Raw genomic sequence first — 18,719 nt, 5'->3', positions numbered from 1 at the left:
AATTTGCCCATGGTTTGCACCTTGCACTGAACTCCAGAGAGCCACTACAATACTATTTTTTCCCCAAGCAAGTTTATTCAAAGCAGAACTGTGTGTTTCTGCAAATGCTGCTGTCACACCTGGAGTGTGACATTTTTTGCCTCTGTTCAAGTGGTACAAACCATCTGGAAAACTAATCTAGCTGGCTTGCTGAGGATTCCCCATTTGTTAAAGCACCTTTCCAGAGCATGGCCCACTATACCTGACCTTCAGTTATGAGTGATCCCACAGAGTCTCAGGTAGTCAGCAACAACAGACCAGTTTTAGGTGGCTCTAATTTATGCCAAACCCAATCTGGCTCCTGCAGGTCCCAAAATCACAGGTGTGCGAACGTAGATTCAAGCCACATTTTTCCCACCTTTCCTTGCAGTTCAGGCAGACAAAGGGCTTACCCAGCAATTCTATAGCTGCAGGTTAACTTGGAGAAGTCTCTTCTTAAACGTTTTAGAAATTGGATTTAAAACCAAAGGGAAAATATTTTATAGTTAGAATGTTGTAGCTGAGAACAGAAATCTGGAAGTCTAGGAATAGCAAAGACTTGACAGCAACCTTAAATGTACCCTTTTCCCTTTGTTTATTTTTCCTATTACAGAAGGAAGAATCATTTCTCAGGGAACAAAATGCACTTATTTATAACACAGTATGTAATCAGTTCAATCTATCCCCTATCCATAGCAACAACAAAACTTCTACTCAGAACACTGAACAGGAATACATTAAAAACAGGACATGAGCCCTTCAGAGGTTTTCAATTATTAGTTTTCTTGCATTGCACAAAGGTACAAGCTGTCGTTGTATAGTGGCTTTTTAAAATGCAGAGTATGAAATTGATGTGTTTCCTGCACATACAGCCTTTAAGCACAACCATTGCAAAATTTAAACTCTCCCTCATTTTAATCTCCTTGCTTCTTTAATAACTCCCAACTACTACTTAACCCAACAATCAGAAAAAAAAATACTTTCCATAGATGGAAAATATAACAATGAAAGGCAGCAGAGTCCACAGGGCAGGATATGGATCTTTGGGATGCTCCATTTCTTTTCCAGGCTATGCCATTATCTCCCTGTGTTGCCACAAGCAGGTCATTCCATTTGGCTACTGCTAGTTCCCTGCTATGCAAATAGCAACAACACCACTCGTCCATGTTTTAGTATCTACTGAGGAAATAAACTTGGATGTATTTGTTAAAAACTTACACTGATCCCAAAATTCAAGACTGAAATCTGTAAGAGTACTTCTACTGGAGAATAATTCATAATAATAAATATTACTGCTAATAAGAATTTAAATGCAGATAATTATGTACAATTAATCTAGATAGCTCTTCCCCTTAAGCATATAAAAGACTTATATGAAATGTTTACTTAAAGTTACAGTAAAGCCAAATAAACTTATAATCTAATCTTGCTTCTCGTGTTGAAAGCTACATGTCTCTGAGATTCTGATAGTGTGGTGATGGATTCTAGAAAGTGCCTATTAGTATAGCATGTTTATGATCTTCAGCCTGCACATTATTATTTATTAAGGTCCTTGGAATTGTGACAACAACACAAAAATGGAAAAAACTATAGCCTTTAGAAAAGTCACAGACCAGACTATCATACATAGAGTAGAGATTCCTGCTATGTGTTTCAGCTTAAACAGGTAAAGATGTCCTTAACCACAGTGACTGGGAACAGTCTACATCTCACTTCCATAGGAATTAGTACCTCCAAGCATCACAGTATGAAACACCCCAGCTCATCCTATGGCGTTTATCACATAAACATTTCTAAAGACTGCTTAGAAAGGAATATCACTGTGTTGTGTCTGAATTTATCTTGTACTTTTGTAGTCAGCCACTCCTGGGAATATGGTATAGGACATATGCCTTGTTTAAGTCATATGCTGTATTTTACAAATGTTGGTTTGTAATTAGTACTTTCCACAATTAATGCAGCGAGCAGTTCAGTGCCAAAGAAGTTTAAAAAATTGTATGACAACAGTAGACTACTTAAAAGAATTAGTTATTTCCAAAGCTGTCATAATGGCAAATAGCAAAAATCAGAACAGTTCAATATATTTTGTAAAATATTAGCAAATGTGCTTCAGGAAAATTCAGTAGAAATCGGTGTAAAACCAGAAGTACTACACTGATATGCTTTCAGCCATATGTTATGTTGTTTTATTTTTCAGCACGTCATCAACAGTTTTCTTTTGATACGATCAAAGAACTATACACATTCACTCAAATAAGGTGTAAAGAAATCTGTGCTTCTATTTTTCTTTAGTTTTCAGTCCTTCATTTTTGTCTGTTCTTTAAACAAGAAACCTTGAGTGTTCTCATGGCTGAGATGTGTAATAATTAAAACTGAACTATTTACTACAGGAAAGCCAAAAACTTCAGGACCTTTCAGATATGCATATCAATGGTAGGATCCTGATTGTCCTCCAGGGAGATACTCTCAGTTACCACAGAATCACTCAGACTTAGCGCTCTAGTGATTAGTGCAGGAAAAATACATATACAGATAACTGAATTAAATGGAAGCAACTAATTGTGGCCTGTAATGTAATTCCTGTACATATTCCCGGCTTTCATTAGTGGCTAGAGGTACACGTTATTATATAGGCTTGCGCTCTGCTACAGGGCTGGGCTTCACAATAGTGCATCACAATGAAAGGAACTTTTATTTTTTAACAGACTTGCAATAATGGTGTAAAATCTCCTAGTGTCCACAAGTGCTAAAAGTAGTTTGATGCAATAAACATACAGCTACCAGACATGTTGTACCAATTTTTTCCTGATTCCATCAAATCTCATAAGATAGTTTGCACTATGATGGAAAACTTTTCAGGGATGCTTACTGCTGATGATATTCATTATAACCAGTTTGCACTGGAACACCTCTACCTTCTGCTCAGGGAGAAGCAACAGCCTCATGGATATAACTATCTTCCATATTTTGCATGCTAAGCACTGAAAAATAATGACTTGGGCCACAAATTTATCTACTTGTGTTAAAAATAATGAGGGTTTTGGCCTTTGTTCAAATGCACAATATAGGTTCTCTTCAGATACCCTGTGATCTTCTTCCTTAAGAGGTTGTGTGCAAACTTCTTCCCTGCAACTAGAGAAACAAAGGTTAATCCATGAAAAAAATTGTAGGCACCTGAGCAGAACCATAGCTCTGGATCTGTTTCGTAGTCTCCAGTATGTGGAGAAAAGTTAGAGAAATGTTAGAGAAAAGGAGCATGAGTCTGAGACCCTGAGTTCACACCAACCCCCACTAATCAGTGTACTCAACCCAGTTCAGCACTCTTCAAAGTACTTCAAAGTACTACCAGAGCTGAATTTGTACCATGTTACCTTATATTTCTAGTTCTGGCTTGGCAACGTGGCTGTTTCTGTGTCTAGAGTAGAGATGTGCTTTGGCCATGGTGTTCACAACAGCTAGTATGACAAAGCTGTCCAAAAAAAACCTAGAGAGAAATGCCCAAAATGTCCTAAATACTGCTTCTCTTGGCAATTTACAGCTCCAGTTACTTTAGAATCTTTCAAGTTTAGGTGGAGGCTGCATGTCAGTTTGTCTAGATCTGCATTCTAGAGGTATTGCTTGGTGCCTCAGGGCAAAACTATGAGCAGATAAAGAGTGTGTATAGCATGGCCAGAATGACCTGGGGACCTCAGGCACCTCCTGCTTTAGCTGTGTAAGCGCTCAGCTGATTGCAAGTGTGGACTCAGAGACTAATGGGAGAGCAAGTGTGGTGTATGATGGTCATGGACTCCATAGGGTGTAGGCACAGAATCACTTTATTATAAAATTCTGTAATTATATATAGCACTTCAGTAAAGGGGAGGCCCGTTCACTTCTCCATCACCACCCGATTCATGTTCCCAGTATAGCTTGATGCTTATATTTATTGTTCCTTCTGGCAGGTGCTTGACTCCTTCTCTCCGGAATTTAGCCAGCCGCCTGTTGTTTGCAAACCGCTGGAACATGCAGAGCTTGCTTTGTATGTGCCCTTTCTTTGATCCATCATCCTTGGTCGTTTCAGCAAACAGGCCGAAGCTGCATATTTCTTACACCTTTTTTATTAAACAAGATGTTGCTTGTTGATCTCCACAACCAAGATACAAGGTACAAGGTGTGGTTGTCCAAAATCAAGATCCACAAATGCATATTCACAGGGCACCGAACATTTTAGTTGAATCTGGGGCCAACACTATTTTGTAGATTTGGTCCTTGCACCAGACTTCTTAAAAATTAAGCTGAGAGTTTCATGACAAACAAGACTTGGAGCTGAGAATATAATAAAAATACCAAGTACTGCAAGATTGGTGCTAAAATTGTAAGCACCAACAGTGTCATTCTGAAATCCTCCCTTCACCAAGGTCAGTGAGAGTTTTACCAAGGACCTGACAGTCTAAGGACTTCATGTTATGTTTTCAGGGGCAATATAAAACTCTGTAAGTCTTGACCATATCTACTCATTTCAGCATGTCTACTAGAGCCCTGGAAACTTCTCATTGATACTGGTTTTAAACTGGCAACACAGTTTAAATACAGGTTGCTAAACCACTGAAGACCAAGCATGCCTACATGTTTTTAAACATTTATGTCCAGCCACTGAAACTGGCATTCTCTTTAAATGGAAACAGTGAAAAAAATAAATCAGAATTTTCTAAAAAAATACAGCAAATATACTGCAAAGACAGACAAGAAATGGGATCTAATGTATAGCTTCTAATAAGAACAGGGAAGTTAACCCAAGGATCTTGGCCATGTTCCAGTTCTAATAACTACATTTGAGCTGTCTAAATTCCCTCTGTAATTTCATATAGGTAGAGAATTCTTCAATTCCTGTCCTAAGCTGTTGCGTAGATTTGCTATTCATTAATGAACAATGCCATTTTCTAGTCAGGAAAAGATTATGTCATACATAACCTATCTGGATTTTATTAAATTAACTATTAAGAAAATGCCCTAACTCCAGTTTAGTCACAGAATCACAGAAGGGTAGGAGTTGGAAGGGACCTCTTGAGATCATCTTGTCCAACCCCCCTGCTTGAGCAGGGGGCACAGGAACGCATCGAGGTGGGTTCTGAATGTCTCCAGGGAAGGAGACTCCACAACCTCTCTGGGCAGCCTGTTCCACTGCTCTGTCACCTTCACAGTAAGGAATTTTTTTCTCATGTCTAGGTGAAACTTCCTGCATTCCAACTTGTGGCCATTGCCCCTTGCCTGTTGTTGGGCACCACTGAAAAGAGCCTAGTCCCATCTTCTTGACACCCACCCTTTAGATATTTATACGTATTGATAAGATCCCCCTCAGTCTTCTCCAGGCTGAACAAACGCAGGTGTCTCACCCTTTCCTCATATGGGAGATGCTCCAGTCCCCTGATCAGCTCCGTAGCTCTTTGATGGACTCTCTCCAGTAGTCCCGTCTTTCTTGAAGTGAGGAGCCCAGAACTGGACACAGAACTCCAAATGTGGCCTCACTAGGGCAAAGTAGAGGGGGAGGATAACCTCTCTCGACCTGCTGGCCACACTCCTTTTAATACACCCCAAGATAGTGTTGGCCTTCTTGGCTGCAAGGGCACAGCGCTGGCTCACAGTCAACTTGCTGCCCACCAGCACTCCCAGGTCCTATCCAGCAGAGCTGCTTCCAGCGGGTCAGCCCCCAATATGTACAGGTGCATGGGGTTGTTCCTCCCCTTGTGCAGGACCTTGCACTTGCTCTTGTTGAATTTCATGAGGTTTCCCTTGGCCCAGCTCTCCAGCCTGTCTGGGTCTCTTTGGATGGCAGCACAGCCTTCTGGAGTACCAACCACTCCTCCCAGCCTGGCATCGTCAGTGACCTTGCGGAGGGTGTGCTCTGTCCCATCATCCAGGTCATTGATTAATATATTGAACAGGACTGGTCCCAGTACAGACACCTGGGGAACACCACTAGTTACAGGCCTCCAACCAGACTCTGCCCCATTGATCACGACTCTCTGAGCTCTGTTGTTAAGCCAGTTCTCAATCCACCTCACTGTCCACTCATCTAATCCACGCTTTCTTAGCTTGTCTGTGAGGATGCTATGGGAGACAGTGCTGAACGCCCTACTGAAGTTGAGATAGACAACATCCACTGCTCTCTCTTTGTCAACTCAGACAGTCACACCATCGTAGAAGGCTATCAGGTTGGTCAAGCATGATCTTTACTTGATGAATCCATGTTGACTATTTCTGATAACCTTCTTGTCCCCTATATGCCTGGAGATGACCTTCAGGAAGAATTGCTCCATCACCTTTCCGGGGATGGAGGTGAGGCTGACTGGCCTAGAGTTTCCCAGATCACATGTAACTTCTCAGTTAGTTTCACTGATGAAAAGAATGATGGTTGTCCAAAGTTGTACTTCTTCTCTACAGTTGCAATATCTAACATTTCAACATTAGAATAGACAGCAGTATTATCTTTGAAGGCGAGAGTATACATGCTATACTTTGAATAAAAAAAGGTACATTATTCAGATGACCACAAAAGTAAATCTGTAACATATGCATAAAATGTATATCACTCATGTTCAACATGTATATCATAGAATCATAGAATCACTGAGGTTGGAAAAGACCTCTAGGATCATCAAGTCCAACTGTCAACCCAACACCACCATGCCTCCTAAGACATATCCCAAAGTGCCACGTCTACATGCTTTTTGAACACCTCCAGGGATGGTGATTCCACCATGTCTCTGGGCAGCCTGTCCCAATGCCTGACCACTCAGGAAAGGAATTTTTCCTAATATCCAACCTAAACCTCCTCTGATGCAACTTGAGGCCATTTCATCTTGTCCTATCGCTAATGATTTGGGAGAAGAGACCAACACCCACCTCACTGCAACCTCCTGTCAGGTAGTTGTAGAGAGCAATAAGGTCTCCCCTCAGCCTCCTTTTCTCCAGGCTAAACAACTCCAGTTCCCTCAGCTGCTCCTCATAACACCTGCTCTCCAGACTCTTCATCAGCTTCACTGCCCTTCTCTGGACACGCTCCAGCACCTCAATGTCCTTCTTGTCCTGAGGGGCCCAAAACTGAACAAAGTATTCGAGGCGTGGCCTTACCGGTAATGAGTACAGGGGCACAATCACTTCGCTACTCCTGTTGGCCACACTATTCCTGATACAAGCCCGGATGCTGTTGGCCTTCTTGGACACCTGGGCACACTGCTGGCTCATGCTCAGCCAGCTGTCAACCAGCATCCCCAGGTCCTTCTCCGCTGAGCAGCTTTCTAGCCACTCCTCCCCAAGCCTGTAGTGCTGCATGGGGTTTTTGTGACCAAAGTACAGGACCCATCACTTGGCCTTGTTAAAGCTCATAGAATTGACCTCAGCCCATCAATCCAGCCTGTCCAGATCCCTCTGCAGAGGCTTCCTACCCTACCCTTGAGTAGATCGACACTCCTGTCCAATTTGGTGTCACCTGCAAATTTACTGAGGATGCCCTCAATCCCCTCATCCAGATCACATCTACCAAAGCAAAACCAGAACAGTTTTTCCTGACTTCTACTCTGTCATTTGAGTACATTTTTCCTGATGCTCAATCTTTACTGAGTGCATTATGGACTTCTCCAGGGAGCAGAAAATGTGTTTTTTAAGTAAACATGAAATGCATTGATAAATCAAAACATTCAAATGAGATTACTATTGAAAAAAAATCTATTCTGTTTTTAACTGGAGTTGTATTGTTTAGGATAATAATAAACCTCTTTATCCCAAAAGACTGAAACAAATTTTTATTCATTGTTGCCATACTGCACGTCCTAAAAACTAAATTGTCATATCAAATGTAAATAACATATTCCCATAAGCTAATCAGAAAGAAGTAGAAATTGTCTACAGCACACTGAGTGATAGATATTTTAATATGGTAATTAAAAGAAGCAGCACCTTTCCAGTACAAACATTCCTCTATCACAGATGTTCACTGGTCTACACCTTTACCTATTCTGCAGGAAACAAAGGAACCCATAGTGCAAACGAATCACTCATCTTTTGAATATTGACCTGTGAGAGTAAATTTCAGACCACTGCTTGGAATGGTGCTGGGTAAAACATCAGAGGATTGTTTTTACCCCAAAATACCCCAGTTCTTGCTACTAATTTCCTTAGATTGTTTTAAATTACACCTTGGAATCTTATGGCTATGCAGAGATTTGTTTTTATAGAGCTAAGTCCCCACATACCTACTTTAAAGTAAAATCTTTATTTTTCAGCTTTAAAATACAGATTACAAGCCTGACACAGCAATGAACATACACTGTCCAGTAGTGCCTATTATCTGCAATAGGCTTCTTGCAATTAATTGAGACTGTGTAAGATGCAGTGTAAATTTCTACATGTATTACTTACACACTGTACTACAAATGGTAACACTGACATTAAAAGTAGTACCAAGCAAGAGCCAGATCTTCAAACATGTAAACACAGCAGCTTTACTGCAGTTGCCTGAGGCATGATGGTTTATAGCACTATAGGTTTTAGCCTTGTGTTGAGAGAAAAAAAAAAAACTAAATATGAGGTACAAGAGTATGAGTCATACCCAGTAGTATTTGGGAAGTTTAGAAAACTAAATAGAAATTACTCAATGTTTAGATAAGTAAAAGTGCCTATGAATACTGAGAGTTCTCTTGCCTCAAACTGACTTTCATAGATATCTAAGTCCACCCCCAGTTTCAGCTGGACCATCACTTCTTAAATCAGATCTGGTCTCAGCAAGTTTAAGACAGGTATCTAAACCATAAACCAAACAATCTGGCAAAAGTCCAGCAAGGCATTTAGGCTTAATTTTAATCTAGTGACTAGCTCCACTGAATTAATAGCACAACTCATGGGCTCGAAATTAAGCAAATGCTCAAAGCATTTTATTGACTCAGTTACAACTGTTATATCAGAGCTTCTTGGGGCTGCTTTTCAGACACTGCCAGATTTGTAGTTAGTCTGAGACTAGAACAAGTGTTGATGCCAAGGAAACCCCTGCAATTCTATAAAAGCCAAGGGGCACAAGAATTGCATGTCTTCACAGGGGTTTCTGGATTTACATGTACTAACCTTGGAGCTTCTTCCTGGAATATAATAAATAATTTACAGATTCCACAGCCCTGTACAAATATTAATTACAGCAAGTCTTATCACACTTCCTTAGCAAAACTGAAAAGAAATTGTTCAAAGCCAGGCAGTGAGTGGCGGAGCTGGTAACACTTCTGATACCCATTTATTTGCTCCCTACTTTGATCTGACATCTGATTCAAAAATCTAGACACTGTCTGACAAATCAGACTTTGGGCTGAGGTTATTGCATTTTAGCTAATCAGTCCAAGGTGGAGGAGCTGTAAAATTGTTTTTTATTCTTTTTGGGACTTTAGTTTCCAAGGAGGGGAGTAGGTGATGCACTTCTTTTTAATTTAGAAACATACTCAGTGTAAATGTATAGCTAAGGAATTCCCTAAAGTGAAAGGCTGGGTTAGGGGTCAGTGTGTGGCTACCAACTCCACCCTCCCGGATCCAGAGACTGTGCAGATCCCACTGAAGTGGGTGGGGAGCATCTCTCTTCACTCAAGTATGCTTCTAGTTCTTTCTCCATTACCAGAACTGCACATCCATCCTCATCTCTGCCTGCTCAAGATGCTGTTACTCATGTGTTGTCACGACTACCTACATTCTTCTCAGTACACAAGTTGTGAACTCTAATGCTTCATAATATGAAAAAGCAGTCTAAACATTAGAATCCAAAGCACTTCTTTATGAATTAATTAGCACCACAGTACTTGACCTCTTAACTAGATTGCGGTGTGTAATTTCAGGGTTATCATTAGCAGCCCCTATAAAACTGGTGCAATAGATCCGTGAACGCTGCCCTCTAATTCAGAGTAATAATCTTCCTACAATTGTGTTCAGTGTTGTTCTTTAACTGTGGGGCAGAAGAAATATATCAATTCAGTTGAATGACTCCAGTATTTATCTCTCTCTTGCTATCTTGTATTAAGAAATTACAGAATATTATTCATAGTATCTGTCTGGGAGAGGCAATAGTAAAAGGCTGGTGTAGAAAACAGGTCCAGCACATTTTAACAAAAATACCCATGAAATTTGGTAGGTAGAAAGCTGTTATAAACTCTGGGTTTTGCTAGGTTACTGTATTAGGAGTTTCAAAGCTTTCTGCAGTTAAGGTTAATTTATTGTTCGCATTTGCGCATATGCCTTAACAATGTCATGAGCATTTCCCACAGATCAGTTAATAAGATGCAGTGTAGAGAAAGGGCCAATGAATCTGCTTGTTCCAGTCTACTTAGCGAAGCTATGACTACAATAGTCCTGTGCTGAAGTCAGTGAAAAGACACCAGCACAACAAATGCAAGCTGATACAGCACAAAAGATTCTTTGTTTAAGAGCAGCAGAATATTCCAGCAACTATCTGTACAATAATGCACGATAAAAGAGAATGTAATTAAATAACAAAACAAACCCAAGCTAAAAGAGAATCATTACAAACCAGGACAAGGACACTTTGTTTTTAAGTTCACACAATGAATTTTAAAGATCTTTCTTCAGAAGGGGCAATAAAGTATTATGGAAGAGTGACACATTTGATGGATAGGTGGGTTCTGAAAAACCATATTATCAATTACTTTTTCATGTTTGGCTCTGGTCCAGCAGTTTTTATTTGAACAGGCCACATGCTAGCATGGTTTTGATTGCAGGAAGTGACTGACTGTTCTTAAAAGCAGTACCATTCATTTGCTATCTTCAGCTTTACTCTATCCCTCCTTTTTCTGATAGGTACTCTGTTATGGTAGGCACTGTTTCACTTAAAAAGAAAAAAAAAAGGAAGAAAACAAGTTTGTTTAGTGAACTACTCCCTGTTTTGTTTTCAGCCAGCTCACATCAAGTTCAACCCAATTATCTTGTAGGTTGTTCAAAAAACAAGTGATTTGATCGCCCCTCAAGTTTATTTCCCAATCAGTTTGACCCTGTGGGTTGTACCCCTTCTCTCTTTTATACCAGTGTTCATCCAAAGAAGTGCCATTAAACTGGATGGAGTCACTTGAGCTACGAGCAATTAGGGAGTAAATCACCATTCACTGTTTCCTTAAGTAAACTTTATAGAGGTTCATGAGATTGCCTCATCAAAATGATTATTTACCAGGAACAAAACACCACTATTTACCTTTGAGACAGGTGTGGGTTTAACGACTGGCTGATACCTGGACTACCCGGAGTGAGGATCACTGCATGTATACCCAGTTACACAGATAGAAACAGTCCTTCAAATAACAATCATTTCCTCTTTAACTGCGTGTTGTGAAGGTTCAGTTGCCAGCACCCAGTGAAGAGAACTACATTGTTTGCACTCAGTTTTCACGGAGACCAGACTGTGATCCCTCCTATAAATCATACCTAGAACACAGGATGGAGTCTCACCACTTCCAGAATCGATTTTGCTTGACTCCAGGAGACTTACAGCAGCTCTCCATCCTACAGAAGATACACTAGACTCCCCACTGGGCTCCTCTCTGGTATTGGGGGCAGGAAAGAAAAGTGTGTCAAGGAGAAGAAAGGCAAGACTGCAACATGGTGATGTAATTCACACTAGGAGAGTGTGAAGTCTCGGCTCTCCAGAGTCAGATGAACAGGGAAAACAGAGAGGTAACCTCACACACTGCTTTGACATAGTTTGATGACAGGGCAATATTTTTCACATCACCCCTAAATATGCATATAATCCATAAAAGCTTAATATTGACCATTTTCTGAAGAAAGGATTGCTGACTCCGTGGATATATCTGTGTCCATATATAGGGCCACTGTATGTTAATCCATTAAACACAGAAATAGAACCAGAATGCATTCAGTGGTTCTCAAGATCCATTTACTGTTTAAAAATTTCAGTGCTGAAATACACTAAAAGTTTAAGACAGCCTGGACTCTGTAAGACAGGAGGAAGTTTACATTGCAACTAATAAATTTACTTGAAGCATATCATCTTGACTATTTCCATTCTGAAGAATAACCAGAGAGGAATTATTCTTCCATTCCTCAGGAAGGAAAAGTGTATTTAGAGAACAACCCTGGTTGTTCATCAGATGAAAACACACTGCTGTTGAATTAGAATTTTCCATTGTTTTAGAAGACTAAACATACATACGGCAGCTATTTGTCGAAATCAGTCTCTGCTAAACACATTAATCTTTTTGTATAGTAATTCCATAGCTACTAAAAGAGGTATGTACATCTTATTCATGAATGTTGCTCCTAAGGAAGGTGTAAAGAAAATAAAACTGTTTCACAATACGCAGTACCTAAACTTCCAATTCCCTGTGCTTGCTGAGACTGCAGTACAATGACAGCACACAAGTCAACTTCAATATATAACTGAAGATTAAAAGAGAAATGGTGTCTTTACCCTTTCAGAGCAACCAGGAAATCTGCCGCATGCGGTGTGAAAAAGAGAAGTTCAAAATCTTATTTACCCTCTGAAAACAAGTTAAAAATATTTTTTGAATTTTTGCCCTAGATAATATTTTTGTTCTGCTCAGTTTACTCACCTTTGCCAAAGTACAGAAATGTTAATAGGGTCAATATAAAGAACATTAATCTAAAGATATATTACATTAATTTAACGTTATTCTTCTTTCTTTTGACCTCTTAACTTTCAGTATGGCTTTCCTCATCCAACTTAATGCACCTTGAACTTGTAAAATTAAATTGGTTTATATAGTTTTCTTATATGACAAAATACAAATCATTTGACAATGTTAAATTCCAAACAGCAATACTTTCTCTTTTAGCAAGAGACAAAAATCCCCTTTTAAACTTAATATTTACTTTTGAAAAGCTGAAGTTTTGATAAATGTGGAACAGTACTTATTGCACCTAAGAAACCTTGAACTCAAAGAATTGGATTTATTCAGTAATTAATATGCGCCTGAGGCTAAATAATGACTTTGACTAATGGTAGTTGTGAGGGCCGGGAGAATTTTCTTTACCTGCAGGGGCATGGACTTCATCTTGGGTAGCAAGAAGGCGTGCTAAATCCATTCTCCTTATCTTCTACTACTGCTAGCAGACTCCTAACGTTGCAGAAGCACTAAAACCTGGTTAGAGAAGTTGAAAGGCTGGGTAAAATGGCAAGCCATGTGTTTTCATACAGTCATCACTCCTGAGAGAGAAATCCTTGTTCCTCTTATACTGGGGGTGAATGCAAGGAAGGCTGTGCCGTGTGAGTGGGTGACTTCTTCCTCCTCCTAACTCTGGCTTTCAGCACTTAGACCAGCCCATACATTTTCTTGTTAAACCACCTGATTAACTTTTTGGAAGCTAAGAAAGATTTGGATCAAATTCCGCAAATGGACTGGTGGACTTTAAGTTACTGACATTAACGTCGTTCCTATGAATAAAGCACACTAAGAAATATTATTGTATTCTCATCATGGATATAACTTATTATCTGGCTGCAATGTGACTATAAGGTATAGCTGTGTGAAAATGCTTTGGTCAGGTCCAGCTTTGCCAGTTCAAGCCATATTGCACTCATTCCATGTTTATTGCCAGCTGGAAGAATGTTGCTTAAAATGTGGGATAAGCAGCCTTACGGCTGCATCCATTTAGTGAATGGTGCAGGTGGGCCTCAAGAACAAGTCACTCCCTTGCAGAAAGTGAGGGGTGACTAGGTAGCACTCACATCTCAAGCCTGATTAAAAAAGGTGTAAACTCAGCTTAATGACGACATAGGACTTTATGAGACTTCTCCGAGGGAGTTTTCTTCCCAAAGAATTTGTCATGGGTTTGCCACAGAAAAAAAATATTCCTTCCTGCCAGTTCATCGATTTCAATGAAAAGGGAGAATTGCCTCCAAAAAATCACTTCAATTTCAACTATCTGCCTAAGCCATTCTGTATTGGGTAAGTTTGCAAATCCATCTTCTAGTATATGACAGGCCTTAAACTGGTATCCTTCCTGCAGGAAAAAGCTTCTGTGGGCTTTTAACAGAGGCTTTCCTGCGACATCCCAAGTGAGTTTATTATCAATGGAAGTGTGTCATTGCAAGAAATTTACAGGTAATGAATCAAGCAGAAACAAGCAAAGTAACCCCATGAATCCAAAACACCAACACCGTTAAAGAACAACATAAAATGGGACTTCGGCAATGTTGAAGAATGTAAAGCCTTCCATGAAAAATAGCTCAGAACATGCAACACTTGTTTTGTGAGAGCGCAACATATAAATTGACATATAAATCACTGTATTTTACATAGTATCATAAATTCTCTTAATGTGCTTACTTGCTACAACATATCCCTAAGGTCATTAATGACTAATTTAGGAAGTTGCAGGTAGGGAGTGTTTTAAAAACATACTGAGACAGGGTCACTTGATAGCCATTGTAAAATACAAGAACATAAACCGTGTGTCATGCCGTTACAGTCATGCCGTTACAGTCTTCTACCAGTAAAACCTGGCTTAACACCATAATTAAAAGTTTTAAGCACAGTGAACTTTGTGCCAATTCAACAGAAAACCTCACTGAGCTTATCTTTTTGAAAGATATGAAGAGCACTTGTTACACAGTGCACTTAAATATGTGTACCAATGTAAGATTTACTGAGGCATTTTAAACTGATTGATTTATCAGATTAACACCTTTATTTTTGTGAGAGTGTGTGCATGTATGTGAGTACACAGCTGACAAAGCATGATGACCTAGTAACTTGGTCCCCAAATAAACTGTAATAAGTTGCAGTGCTAGGCACAACTCTCTTGGTTTTCAGCTACAGTCATTCTAGACAGGAAATCTGTGGGGTTATGTACAAAATGGCCTCAGGATTGGACCCTTTATTAAAGGTCCTCTGGCACTGATAATCTTTGTATTAAGGTTATGACTCGACTATAACAAAATCACCAGAGGCTGAAAGTGGGTTAGAAAACCTTAACCGGAAAACAGGGTTTCTTTTTCACCTATCCTGAAAAATACACAGATAAGCACAAATTGTTCTGTTCATTTCAGACCTTAGATTTTGAATGTAAACAAAAGCAGACTAGCTCTGAATTAATAGGACTGAAATAACCAGTTGCTTTTCTTGATAACAGGAAAAAAAAAGAATTGATGCAATGTTTTGCAACCCCTGGCTCCTCTGTGATATCTCATAAGGGTTTTTCTACACCAGTCAGAACTCAGCACACTTACTGTGCATATAAAACTGCCTAAATATTTCTTGCAGTCGATTCGCTTATGAGAAATCTTTTGCAAGATGTGTAAAACATTTAAAAGCTAGCTTCTCCACTTGCTAGATAATAGTACAGGTTATATAACCTACCATAAAAGATTTTTCAGAAAAGAAAGAAAAAACAAGGAACTTTAAATACAAAACAGCCTATATTTAAAGACTCATCAAGACTGTGGCAGAAGTGACAAAAGATAGGAAAATAGAATGACATTGACATTCTGATCTTAATTCACATCATTTAAAAGTGGCAAGTTATAGTGCACTTTGTCTTAAACTTCTGGGTTTCATGGATTTTGCCAGAATGCTGCAAACTTGTGCAAAAATAACAGTGATTAGTTACATCAAAAGTATATGGATATATACATCTCGCTAAAGCTTAGCAAACCAAACTCAGCCCTACTTCTAGAGACACAAATTCACTGAAGACTAATGGGGCAAGTGAGAGTGAACAGTGCTGAAGCTTCGACGAACGTTGCTGGTAAATTGCCCTCCAAAAGAAGAGGGACTGCTTTGACCAAAAAACTGTAAGCATTGTCTTCTAAGGTGTTGAATACCTTTCTGTTTGGAGCTCTGCACCTCGTGCCAAATTCATGCTGGGAGACAAGGAACAAAGAATCCTGCTGTTATTCTCAGGAATCAATTTCTTCAGAAATAGCGTTTATTTTATAACCGGTCTCGTCCTTCTCCAGGTTGCAGATTCGATGGTAAAATCCACTGAGCTCGCCCATCACGTTTCCAGAGATGCTTGCGGCTCTACAGAGTGAGCTGTTCTCTTCTGTTCTTGCACAGCTTTCAAGCACTTGGGTGACAGGCATTTAAGCATTTGCAGATTTGGCAGCCATAATTCTGAATGTCAAGACTTGATCCTGGCACAGAGTGAACGTCCTCTATTTCAGAGGAGTTGGAAGGGCTGCGCTGCCTCACGAAGAGTGCTCGTAACCAATCTTTTAAAAGCATTTTTGGTGCTGGAAGATTTAGACACACAAGAAGCTGTGTTTTTGTAATTAGGCAGGTGTTTTATCTCCAAATCTTTAAACAATATTTAGAGGCCTAAATCCCACTGGAACACCGATTATGAACTTGGTAAATATGAAAATTCCAGCGAAAAACAAAATATGCAAGCAGGCTGAAGGCTGAGTATTGCAATACCTTATCGTGTAGACATTTTCGGTGGTATAAAAACAGAAGGTGGGGACACATTTTGGTCCACCTCCCAGTGGACCACTTGCCATTTTAGGCAAGAAAATGCTTCCAAAGGATTCAGAATCAGTTGCCACAAACTGCTCCAGATGCTTGTGGCTATAGCACTCGCTTTCCTTCAGAAAGAGGAGGAATTTCCATCTCATGCCTCCTGCAGCTCTGAGCCCTAAGCAGTGGTGGCATTTGGACACCATTATCATCTTCATCAGCACCACTGCTACTCTGCTTCAGAGTCCTGAGCTCCTGATTACTGGACCAGTCCGTGGAAGTCATGTAAGCAAGGCAAAATCAGTGACGAAACCTGGGTGGCATGTCCTGCCACTGCCTCACGGTGCTCAGCAGCTGCAGGTCTTAGCTAGAGATCTGTGTGCAGTGAAGAGAATTTACAATCAAAAAATCTGTGTAACTTAGCTACCATCTTTAGGGTACTAACTGCCGAGTGCAAGGTTTGAGATTATAGATTTGGAATGCCGGCATCAGAAATAACGTGACTAAACCGCATCTATTTTGCATGCGGGTTTAAACTGCAGCTCGTCAGGAATACAAACCGCTTGAGGGCAAATGTAAGCATGACAGGCACAGAGAGGGGGAAAAAAAAAAAGAAAGTCTGAGTGTATCCCTCACGTGTGCGTCACCGCACGGCACTGCCTGCGGTGGGGCTCGGCAGCAAAATTGTTCCGGGGTCTTTTTAGGACAGAGCACCACTAAGTGCGGAGTTGCTTTTTGGGGGGAATCAGGCGTTGACGCTACAGCTCGGCAGCGGTGCGGCGGGCGTGCGACCTGCAGGCCTGGGAAGGCATTTCCCGGGGCCTGCTGACCACGGGCGCTGCGGCCAAGCTGCCTGCGAGAGGCGGCTGGCCGTCCCTGCCCCGTCCTCTCCATAAAGGTAACTTCCAGGTGCATCGGAAGCCGGGCCCTCGGGACCCAGGCGCCCTCCTCCCACCTGACGCCGGCAGGAAATGGCCCGTCGAATGCCGACGCTCCGTTATGTCATTTAAAGGTCACGTCCTTAAGCATTACTCTTCCGAATAGCTGGGAATAACGTTACCTTCTGACGGCAACCGCTTCCCAGAGTAAAGACCGAGTCCCCTAAGTACAGCCAGCGGGGAAAAAAAAAAACCACCAAAAACAAAAGAAGTCGTGAATCACGCCGCGTTCGGCGACCGTACCACGGCACCCCTCCGCCTGCCCACGCGGCTGCCCGCGGCGGGGGGGCGCGGGGGCCGCGGGGCGCAGGAGGCGCCAAACGGCCCCGGCCCGGCGCCCTTCTGGTGCAAACAGTTCAAACCCCGCCGCTGCCGAGGGCGGCCCCGGTCCCGCTCCCGGCCCCGCGCAGCCCGCCGAGGCGAGGCGGGGGCTCCTGGGCACCGCCCGTCCCCGGCGGCGGGCAACGCAGGGGCAGTTACCCCGCTCCCTCCCGCCAGCCCCAGGACGGGCCGGGTAACGCGAGCCCGCAAGCGGCGGCCCGCGGCGGAGGGTGGGGAGGAGTGGCATGCCGCGCCTGTCTCTTTAAGACCGGCGTATATCCCCCTCCCCCCCCAATTAGCGCGCGTCCCCGGCGGCGCGGACGGGGCGGGGCGGAAGGCGGGGCTGCCCCCCCCCTCCGCCGCGCCACCGCCCCGCGCGCAGGAGGCGGTGGCGGCAGCGACAGTCGACACCGTCCCACGTTACTTTGATTGACGGCTGAACAAATGTTTCCCCTGTTCGAACTGCGGCGCGGCGGAACGCCAGCCATCGCGAGGCCCCGCCTCGGGCGGCGGGCGAACAGCGGCAGCGGGGCTGGGGGAGCCGGCGGATTGGCTGCGGGCCCGCGTGGCGTCAGGCCCCCACGTGGGGTCTGAGCCGGGGGCCGCCCCCCCTCCTCGCGCCTCTACGCCCATTTGTCAGCCGCGAAATGATGGGCATTAATACAGAACGACGATTAACGTACGGCCGACGCTGATTGGTCGCCTGCGACGCCCTTCATGGGCGGAGCGGCGGCGGGGGCTCTCGAGGTGAGCGCGGGCGGCGCCGCGCTGCCCGACGGGAGGAGAAGTCCCGCGCTCGGCGGCGTGCAGCGAGGGGCTTCGACGGGAGGACTGCGGCTCCCAGGGTGCCCCGCGGGCGGCGGCCTTCCGGCTGATCTGAATATGTATCAGAATGTTAATGACCCGCCGCTGCTAAATTTGGTCAAAGGAGTCACCCTGCCAGAGCGTGCTGTGCGAGCGACGCGGAGGGGCGGCGGGCCGGGCC

The 18,719-nt window shown here is 42.5% G+C and overlaps 1 long non-coding RNA gene across 1 annotated transcript; it reads right to left on the bottom strand.

Moving 5' to 3' along the window:
• Positions 1-15,417: 15,417 nt before the first annotated feature.
• On the bottom strand, positions 15,418-18,052 carry LOC142050371 (uncharacterized). The gene is made up of 2 exons (XR_012658006.1): positions 17,536-18,052; positions 15,418-16,850 (listed from the first exon to the last, which is right to left on the bottom strand). It is a non-coding gene; the product is annotated as an uncharacterized LOC142050371 (long non-coding RNA).
• Between the last annotated feature and the right edge of the window lie 667 nt (positions 18,053-18,719).

Source organism: Phalacrocorax aristotelis, chromosome Z, assembly GCF_949628215.1.
Source record: "Phalacrocorax aristotelis chromosome Z, bGulAri2.1, whole genome shotgun sequence".
Taxonomy (NCBI): domain Eukaryota; kingdom Metazoa; phylum Chordata; class Aves; order Suliformes; family Phalacrocoracidae; genus Phalacrocorax; species Phalacrocorax aristotelis.
The sequence above is the reverse complement of the archived record's forward strand: the minus strand, read 5'-3'. Positions and strand labels throughout refer to the sequence as shown.